The 10,893-nt window shown below is 44.8% G+C and overlaps 1 pseudogene across 1 annotated transcript; it reads right to left on the bottom strand.

Annotated features, from left to right (window-relative positions):
* Positions 1 to 57: 57 nt before the first annotated feature.
* On the bottom strand, positions 58 to 2,536 carry LOC144386227 (uncharacterized; annotated as a pseudogene). The gene is made up of 7 exons (XR_013451914.1): positions 2,526 to 2,536; positions 2,354 to 2,478; positions 2,189 to 2,271; positions 1,960 to 2,095; positions 1,527 to 1,697; positions 724 to 818; positions 58 to 532 (listed from the first exon to the last, which is right to left on the bottom strand). The product of XR_013451914.1 is annotated as an uncharacterized LOC144386227 (transcript).
* Positions 2,537 to 10,893: the final 8,357 nt, after the last annotated feature.

The raw sequence follows: 10,893 nt of genomic DNA on the forward strand, positions 1-10,893 counted from the left end.
AAGCGCCTCGTCATCTAAACCCATACAGAGATTAGAAAGTTAAAGCTCAGCACAAACTTGTTTCCGGAGGCTCAGTTTGCAGAAGTTTATGGCGGCTCCAAGGAGCCGCATCGACTGCCGACCTCAGGTCAGTCTGACCGTCTTCCTCCTCCTCTGAAAATGCAAAACCTCCTTTTAGTCGTATCTGCAGGGGCGTATAATACAACTAATGAAATAAGCTAATGAGATGATGAGAAGATATAGAATGACGATTTGGCTTAGCTGGCCTTGATGGCCCAGCGCTGCTGTAGCGTAAACACGGGCAGGGTTGATCATCTGCATGTAGGCCACCAGACACTCCTCACACCAGTGCTGTAATCAACCACTTGAACTGACCAGATACATATTTTGATTTCTTCATTTTGAATCCAATTGAGAAATCCTTTCAGTAACGCTCACCCTCTTTTGGACCAGTGTCAGGAGGTCCTCTCTGCTCACTGGCTCCTTTGCATCAATCAGTAATGACTCCACCAAGTCCGGGTCATCGCTGAAGCTTCACAGAGATAATTCATGTCAATCAATATGAGCATTTTTATTCCAAGTGTACATCAGCAGGGAAGCTGACAAGTATAATAATGATTATGGTATCGTCAACACTCCAACCGTGACTGATTATTTTACATCATTGATCTTTTAAGACCATCACACTTAACAAGATATTTAATGGTGATCTTTTAAACCTACAGTGGTGCAGGCATCCCAGCAGCAGTTGGTTGGTGGTCAGCTGGGGGCGACGTCCCCAGAAGCTGCTCAGCGATGGTAGTGAGACTGTCAATGTCCTGGAGAGGAGAACGTTTATTAACAGAAACAGCCATTTCCATCAGTTTCTGTCCCCCATGTTCCATTTACAATTTCCTCTCTCCGATATCACGTTACCAAATGACCTCCATGGCCTTTACACTGTTTCACAGGGCTCAGAGTCAGCGGATGAGCAGAACATGCAGTTGTAGAGTGAAGAAACAAAATCGTAAAAGCATTCCAAGTAGCCATAAACTGCCTTTCAGCGTGAGCCTGAGCTGGGAGCGCGGGGGAGGGCCATCGCTGCTGTTGCGCAATAGTGGAGCGGGTTGATGACGGGCAGAGAACAGGAAGTCAGGTAGGGTGTGTGGTTTAAACAGGGACGGGCTGACGAAAAAGGACAAGTGGAAAGAAGGAGGACTTGAAGGCAGCGCATAGCCCGGAGATTTCTGGAAATCGCCAGACCTCTTGTGGGAAACTTTACGGCTGACTGTATCAGTCTGTTGGGTGAAACACATCGGGCCTCCATTCGATCGAATACTAGTTTCACTTTTTTTTGTTAATAATAAACCTCCTTTGATTTTAATACAACCATCTATTTACTTTTGGGCCAGAGGGATCTGCTTCACGAAGAGGTCCAACACGCGACAGTGGCTGGCTGAACGCTCTCAACAGATGTTGGTGTGTACTGGCTCTTGTGACAGTGTCTCCGCTCTCTCATGTCTCTCAAGTATTTCATATCCACGTACCCACGGGTAGAGGCTTTCCTGGGAGTGAATGAGAGTGCAGAGGCTCGCTGACTCTCTTCTCCACCCTTATCAGGTACTCCACGGTGTTTTCCTTTTGGACTCCGTCAGAGGAGCCCAACTGCTCGCTGGTCCCAGAGCCGTCACCGCTGATCCGAAGCAAGGATTCAACACCTGCAAGAGCGGTTGTGAGATATATAAACAGTGACAATATTTCTACAAGACTGATGTTATTACGTAGAATTCTGGATCGGAATTTAAAAAAACAACTTTAACAGGAAAAGATCGAATTGAAAGGGAGGTGAACAAAGGAATAATTATTCCAGTCATGTCTACGTTCTTGACTGTGCAAATGTCTGAACCCTGTCATACAGTTTGCCATGTTTCTGTTGCTGCCATTCAAAAGGATGGCATGCAGGTCTGTCCTTAGCTGTACCTTCATTGAGCTGGTCCAGGAGCATTTCAATGAACTCAACACGCTGTCGATAACCTGCCAGATGTTGCTCAGCTGTCTCTTGCTCGACGGAAGCTTTCTTCCAAAGTGCGTCACGCTGCTCCTCAGCCACAAAGGCCTTTCAGTCAGAGACATAATGAAAAACAAACACCAGTCACAATAACATTTTCCTCTTCTTTATCTCCCTCTCTTCTCCAACCAACACACCAACCTGGGAGATCTTCCTCTGCATGGCCTCTTCTTCAGTGTGTTGATAGTTGACAAAATTCAGCAGCCTGTTTTTCTGCTCCTCCACTAATGGAAATCATGTTTGATTTTGATTGCCAATGACAATGCCAAACTGCCGTCGCCTCACTGGTTTTCAATTGGGACTTACTATCTATAAAGTTCCTGACCAGTTCTTCCAGGTTGACCTCTTTGGTTTTTGTGAGGATCTTTTTGATAGCTTCCTCAAAGTAGCCCGGTGCCGATTCCTTATAGACTCTAGTTGCTTGTGCTTCACTGTGGGGACAAATGAAGGTAAACGTATACACCTCGAGCTCCTTAACTCGTCTATCATGCCAATAGGGGACTTGTGTGGCCAACTTGCTGTCTATAAGGAACGATGTTCCCTGTGCAGTCTTAGTTTATTGAACCCCAAATTCTGTTTTTTTCTCCTCTGTCAGGATTTAACTAGTCAAGCAGTGACATCTTTCAAACACAAGGTGTCACTCCTACACGTGGTGAGAACATAAACACATGGAGAGACAGTGATTTGTAGTGTAAAACAGTCAATAATTTATGACAAGAAAATTCCCAAATACTAGCTTCAAGCTCTGGTCTAGCAGCCATTGAAATAATGCTAAAGTCTATCGGAACATCAGGATGAAAGAACTTTGTACTCTGAAACGAAATAATATTTTGACACACGTCAAATGCGTGACACTGTTTGGTCACAGGAGAGTAAGTGCTAAAACTAATCATGTGTTCAAAGCACGAGATTAATAGCCACCTTTTCTGTGGTCGGTGTCTTGGTTGTTGCGAACAAACGCCTTTCTACCAAGGAAAACCTCAAAGTTAAAGAAATAATAGATTTAGACATAGACAAACAAAAAGTTATACACAGTGGATGTAGTGCTTCAGTACATTATACATATATATTTTAGTCTGTAATTTTTTCCTTTAATAATAAACATAAAGACGACATCCATCATGCAGGATAATAAGGTAACTATCTATCCATCCACTTTATTGTAAACACATCTAAGATAGCTATGGCTTCTATAGTTAGCTATAGAAAATATAAGTTGGCTGAATCAAGTCTGCGCTTATGCATTCCTAGGTGGTTTTCACTTGATGATGTCCCTCCATTAGGCCATAAGATATAGATACATTTAAGAAAGGTTGCTAATAAAACTAAGAGAGCGTGCTCAGCTGAATAGAAGTGTGACTGCTTTACCCGAATCATCTTAGTGACTATCAAAATAAGATCATTTTCTTAACTTACTTGACATAATAACATTAGAAACCTGCACTCAGACCTAACAATTATGCACAGTGGGTCATAGGAAATTAAACTACATTTAGAGAGCTGCAGAACGATTTACACGGCGTGGAAAGCCTCATTGCATTTAGTCCTGAAATTCAACATTTTCTTGTGATCGGCATCCAGCTCCTGGATGAGATAATACACAGTATCCGTTTACAATATCAAAATACTATTCCCCAAAACTCTCTAGCTTTGGGAATGGTGAGGACCCGGAGAGAACCCACGCAGACACAGGGAGAACATGCAGACTCCACACAGAAAGGCCACTCCGCTTCCCCTCACACCCTGAAGCATTGTGCTGACCAGCTGTCTCCGGTGTTCACTGACATCTTCAACACCTCCCTGGAGACATGCCACGTACCAGCCTGCTTCAAGGCCTCCACCATCATCCCTGTTCCCAAGAAGCCCAGGATCACAGGACTCAATGACTACAGGCCTGTCGCCCTGACCTCTGTAGTCATGAAGTCTTTTGAACGGCTAGTCCTGACCCACCTGAAGTCCCTCACCGACCCCCTCCTGGACCCCCTGCAGTTTGCCTACAGAGCCAACAGGTCTGTGGACGATGCTGTCAACATGGCCCTCCACTACATCCTCCATCATCTGGACTCTCCAGGAACCTACGCCAGGATCCTGTTTGTGGACTTCAGCTCTGCCTTCAACACCATCATACCGTCTCTGCTACAGGACAAACTCTCCCAGCTGCACGTGCCCGACTCCACCTGCAAGTGGATCACAGACTTCCTGTCTGACAGGAAGCAGCACGTGAAGCTGGGGAAACATGTCTCAGCCTCTCGGACCATCAGCACCGGTTCCCCCCAAGGCTGCGTTCTTTCCCCTCTGCTCTTCTCTCTGTACACCAACAGCTGCACCTCCAGTCACCAGTCCGTCAAGCTCCTGAAGTTTGCGGATGACACCACCCTCATTGGACTGATCTCTGGTGGGGATGAGTCCGCCTACAGGTGGGAGTCTGACCATCTGGTGTCCTGGTGCAGCCACAACAACCTGGAGCTCAACGCTCTAAAGACAGTGGAGATGGTTGTGGATTTCCGGCGGAACAGAGCCCCACCCTCCCCCATCACCCTGTGCGACTCCCCCGTCACTATGGTGGATTCCTTCCGTTTCCTGGGCTCCATCATCACCCAGGACCTCAAGTGGGAGCTGAACATCAGCTCCATCACAAAGAAGGCTCAGCAGAGGTTGTTCTTCCTGAGGCAGCTGAAGAAATTCAACCTGCCAAAGACGATGATGATCCACTTCTACACGGCCATCATCGAGTCCATCCTCTGCTCCTCCATCACCATCTGGTACGCTGCAGCCACAGCCAAGGACAAGGGCAGGCTGCAGCGTGTCATCCGCTCTGCAGAGAGGGTGATCGGCTGCAATCTGCCGTCCCTGCAGGACTTGTTCGCTTCCAGGTCTCTGAAGCGAGCTAAAAAGATCGTGGCCGACCCCTCTCACCCCGGACATAAACTGTTTGTGCCCTTTCAATTGGCAGGAGGCTGAGGTCCATCAGGACTAAGACCTCCCGCCACACAAACAGTTTCTTCCCGTCGGCAGTCGGGCTCATCAACAGAGCCCGGTCCCCCACTGTCTGACTATAACATTCCACCGGTCACTCCCCTGCACACTGCACATGTCACTTTAACTGTCATTTATCACTTTGTCGTCACTCGTCACTTTGTTACTTGTTCGTGCACTTTATGCTTAATATTTTTTAACTTTTTAAAATATTTTAAATTTTTAACTTTAACTTTATTCCCTTGTTTTATACTAACCCATAGCCTTATTCACAATTTTTTTTACTAACCCATTGCATTAGCATTTCATCTTACTTTATTTTATTACTTGCAATGCTGTCTTGTTGTCTATTGTTACACTGTCTACTGTCATGCACCATCCGCCAAGACAAATTCCTTGTATGTTTGATATATTTTGGCAATAAATGTTTCTTGATTCCTGATTCCTGAGGCGGAGTCGAACCCAGGACCTTCTTGCTGTGAAGCGACAGTGCTAACCACCACACCACTGTGCCGCCCAATCCAGTTTTTGATTAAGGTATTTATTATGTTAAACATAGCGGTCAAGTCCCATCACATTGCTTTTACAAAACTACAACCATGGCTAACTTAACTTAACGTTACGTGTGATGTAATGTTGAGTTAAGTGTGAAAAACGAAGCATGAGAATTTGCCCCCCGGCAGCAGACGATCGCAGACGCATGTTAAGTTAACTTACATAAGTCTGAAGATAAGAATCAAGTTAAAATTCATAATCTTCTGAGAAATGACAGTTGCTCAGTGAAACAACCAAGTTAACGTTAGCTGGTAGTGAACAAAGTTGAGCTTATTTAACTAACTTTAGAAATACTAGTTCACACCATCCATCAACTGACATTGATGGATTGAACTGACGTTACTCTGCTAGCGTTAGCTAACAGTAGTTAACATACGCTGATGTTAACGTTAATTTGTTACTTTGGCTGTGTTAACATTCGCTCTATAGTGAAATTTGAGTTATTCAGAAGAAATCCGCTACGTATCAATACATTCTTATACATGTTATGTTGACTAGGTATGTAATACCACTTACATTTAGCTGGCGGTCTGATAAAACTCATAGAGCAGCTAGCTAACGCTACATATTCCAGTACAACGGTAGCTGCTAACGTTAGCTAGTCTAAATAAATTAAATATACAAATTAAATGACTATTAATTAACTTTAAATGAAAAATGCTGTTTTATAACCATAATATGTATGATACTATTGGGACAGTTTAACAGTACAATCGACCCAAGTCGAGTAATGTCAGATGACGAGATTCTTATTGACATTGGCATTAAAATAATTGTTCATGGCTTTGGCCCGTTACTGTGTTCTTTATCAATTTTTATTTTTTACAACCTTTATTGTTGTTGTATTGTTATATCAATAAAACAAGTAAGTAATGCTGGTTTTTACTGTTTGCTAAGTATTTCTTAGTATGCAGCATTACTCATTTGCAACACACTCCGGTAAAACAGCTCTGCAATTGTCAGTAAATCACATTCCATCATGGAGGGAGGTGTCCTTCTTAATTAACCTCTGAACGTAATAATGTCAACAACGCCACACCATTTATGGACCTTGCAACATATCCAGGGTGACTAATTCTAGAGTGTGTCCCAGAGTCCATTCTACCAGATGGATCACCTTGCGTTGATGGTTGGACTGACACAGTTGTAAGACTACTGTGGTAAGAAGGGTGTGTAAAGAAAACTGTCCACATGACGAAAGGATTGAATCACAGAAACTTTTGACCTGGTGCCAGGATGGGATTACGGCACTCCTTCAGGCAATGCTTCGTTTTCTATTTTTGAGTGCTTTCTGAACCTACCACGATTATATAGCGTTTTACAGAATGAAGGCCAAATAATTCATGTTAACATCCAGAGTATTGTTTCTTTTTTTTCTCAATGTTAAAAAGATCGATCTGGAGGCGTGACACGTACAGATCCGACTGACACGCACAATACGCCAGAAAGACTGGCGACGTGCTCTTGGAGACAAGTTTGCAAACTGAGTCAGCAGCTGCATTTTTGAATGACTCAACCAGTCCACCACAGAGCCCTTTCGTTTCTGTGAGCCCTGCCCTCAACCTACCCTCACACACTCAGGCGAGCACAGCCTGCGTTTACGCAGAGCCCTACCTCACTACAGCATCACTTCCTAGCAGCGCTTCAAATAGCCTGTAGCAATAAGGAAAGATTTTCCAATGAGATAAATCAACACAGTTGGCAGATCGCATTGAAGTTAGAAGTGCAGATAATCCCCTAATCCCCCGATTCATTTGCCGCATTGTGTTGCGTTGCCAGGAAGAGACTCGCACATCTGCTTTGCCTCCTTGGGGACTTGTCCGCCGGAGGACTTTTACAATGCCACACTGGCTCATTCTGATGAACCCTGAGACATCTACGACCAGGATGGCGGGGGAGAGCGAGGAAGGGAGCAATAAACTGTGAAACATGGAGCGGTCTGACTCCGCCGGTGACTCAACAGGAAATGATGGAACAGGAGTAAGCTACGTGAGCAGGGTGGGAGTGAGAGGAGAGATAAAGTGAGGGAGAGAGAAAGATTGACGCTGTCATGCCTCGGAACTCTGAGCTATGTTGCGAAGCGAGGCACTTTTAGCGGACACCGTACCAAGGTTGGCTGAAGAAACGTGTAAACTGTCAGAACACAGCTGGTCCCGATCATTCCAATAGCAGCCGTGAGGTGGACGTGCACGTGGTGAACTAACCAGCGGTGGAACAACAACATTACCAAACTCGGCTATTTCCCGTTGCCCGCCGGAAAGATGCCTCTGTTTGTCGTGTGGTGGTTCAAAAAGACTTTGCCCTCAGAACAAGCTGTGACCACTGTGTAAACAAGCAAATATTGACATGTCTTTCTGTCACTACCTCGTGCAAACAAATAACATGTTTTGCCATGTTTTTACATTTCTCCGTCCTCACTTCAGCATAATTTTATAATGAACCAGAGACCAACTTCACAGGGGTGCAGAAGGCCTCCTGCTGGGCCCGTGGACACCCTCTGCCCACACTGAGGCCTGAAATCACAGGAAGGGAAGCTTCCCCGGCCTGCAGTGCTGCATCCTGCGCAAAGAATCACTCTTTTCAAGCTTGAGTCTCTGCTATTCATTGAGACTGTCACCGTGAAATCAGATGTCACAGGGATTAAATCACTGCAATCTTTGCCACTTCCCCTCGCTGCCCATTGACTGATCTGTTTTTTGTTGTTGTTGTTGTTAGCCTGGGGGGAAAAGAGCAGTTAGATCTCTGGACCTTTATGAATTTAGCGCCACTTCACCTAAAGCTGAGTGCTGGTGTGCGCTTGTGCGTTTTCCTGTAGTCCATCAGTTTGTTCACAGCGCACACTGGCAGCCTGTAATGCTATTTGTATAATTTCTACCAATCAGTTTAACATCTGATCACAATAGCTTTCACAGAGAGTGTTTTCTTTTGGTGCAGTTCCTGGACGACCCAACAATCAAAGGCAGCACAAGCATCGTTCTTCGGGTCCATCCTGCTCGTAGTCCAGCTGGCTGTTGGTTCTTGAATAACTGAGCCGTGTCCTCACAGGACGAGGTCGAAGGCCGTGATGCGGAGCCCACTCAGACATTTGAGGAGCCCGAATCCTCCCTGACGCCTCCAACTGGTCAGAACCAACCGCAGATCCGTCAAGTTAAAAAAGATTAAAAGAAGGCCGTGTTTTTGAAATCACACAAAACTCACAGCTGTGATGAAAGTCTGACTGAGTGTTACTGGTTCAGAACTTATCTAAACCTATTTATCCCTTACTCCTAAAACTACTTCAAATATACCGACGTAAATCTCCGTATGACTGTTACTTGTCGGGCTGAAGGAAGTAGTGGGTGTTAACAAAGAAGTTTATTATTTTCCATGAGAACTAAGATTACTTCTTAGTCATTCCGGAGCCGTATGACGATGGCCGCTGTTTCCGCTCTGTCGCCTGACCACAGACTTTACTGATATACTGCAGAACTGGACACGTTTGACACATTTTCACATATAACAGCTATAACAGAGACAGATTGCTGTAATAGTCTCTCTTCAAAGTTCACATCTAATTCATCTTAATTGTCACAACCTTTGACAACTAAAAGGAATGTGAGACTTGAACTTAAGAGAAGGGGGATTGTGACTGAAAACAGCAGCAGGCTTGTGTGTCTGCAGTCTGTAACGGGGCTCTAATTACTATTACATGTTTGTACACAGCTGGTTACTCTATAAGAGAATTCCCCGTGTTACCATGTCAGCACATCAACCTACACAAATGCATTTACCATAGAACACGTATGTTAACACCTTACTTTTTTTTCCTATTCCAGCTTGAGACGTTGTTAAGTAGTGGTCAGACGTTCATCTTCTGAGAAATGTTTCATTTCCGGGGTTTTCTGCTTTCGTCTTTCCCAGCTTCATATTTTACGTGTTTTTATCAGCTTCTACCAAATGTTTCTTGTCTTCAATGGAATTGAACTCATAAAAAGTTTAGCTTTGATGATCTGTCTTTAATTTTGCAGCAGCATGAGGGAGTTCCTTCAGAGCGATCCATCACATCTTTGAAGGGGCGGGAGAGGTAGGGGGGGGTTGTTACAGATGTGGGAGCCAGGCTTCTGACTGCACTGACAGCTGTGAGGGACGGAGGCCTCTCAAAGCAGGAAATGACTTGACCTCCCCTGTGGGAGACGAGCCCACCCCGAGAACAACCCCCACAGCTTTGAGCATCCTGGGTCACCACGAGCGCCCACGGAGGCCCCCGGAGCAACACTACAGACGATGTGCCGGCGGCAAAAAGTTTAAATGTGCACGGCTCCGCTTCAGCTCTACGCGACAGAACAGAACCTGGAGTCACCAAGACCTTCAAAGGGATTGACGTTATTCATACGTTATGCACCATCAACTTTCAAAGACAAAGCCTTACATTTGTTGGGCGAAGCGTCACCTTTAAGTCACACTGGGATTGCTTGGGATATCAGTTCTTGAATTGCACCACAGGAAGTGGACCAAATGGCGTATTTGCTAAAAAAGCATGAGTATCCCGTTGAGCAAACAAATCTTGGTGGAAGAGGGACAGTTTGATTGCAGCAATAGACGTGCACGTGGTGTATTTATTTTGTGGGTTTGTAATTTACGGGTAGGTATATAGGTATAAGGCACTCCTTATTCCATATATGAAGCCCTAGAAGGACTTTAATGGAGTATTAAAACAGTGGGAAAATGTAACACTAGGATAGAAGGAGGGGAGGTCACGGGGTCATTTGGCATCTATTTTTATGGTGAGATTATTTTATTCAGCACTTTACAAAATTGAATGTGTGTGTTTGCCTGACGATTTATTTGGACCTTTACGACAGTAAAAATATCATGTAGCAGTTTGGAGGAAGACCGCAGGATCATTGTGTGTTCTGGACAGAATGACGCGCACTCACTTTCCTCGGTTTTCCAGTAAATGGCCTCCCGTATTGTCCCGTATTGTCCTCCAGCCTCTCAGCCGTGGTGAGAACAAACACAGTGCTCTCCTGTGTGACATCCAAGTCCAATTCCACTATACCTGTAACAAAACCTAGTTAGTTAGGCTACTAAGCTTTTTTAATAAAGTCAAATAGACTTGTGGAACATTCAATAGTATTGAATTTATGTTTTTAATTGTTGTGTTTGTCTTTTCCACCCTAACTGGGCAGCCAATCCTGTACGTGTTCTTCTCTATCAAATTGTATTTTGTGCTCACGGCAAAAGCCACCCACACACTCAATGACTCCCACACAGGTCAGTCCTAAACTGTTTACTGCCCTATGAAAAGCAGCTTCCCTAACAGGCAGCACATGAGG

Source organism: Gasterosteus aculeatus, chromosome 2, assembly GCF_964276395.1.
Source record: "Gasterosteus aculeatus chromosome 2, fGasAcu3.hap1.1, whole genome shotgun sequence".
NCBI classification, from domain to species: Eukaryota; Metazoa; Chordata; class Actinopteri; order Perciformes; family Gasterosteidae; genus Gasterosteus; species Gasterosteus aculeatus.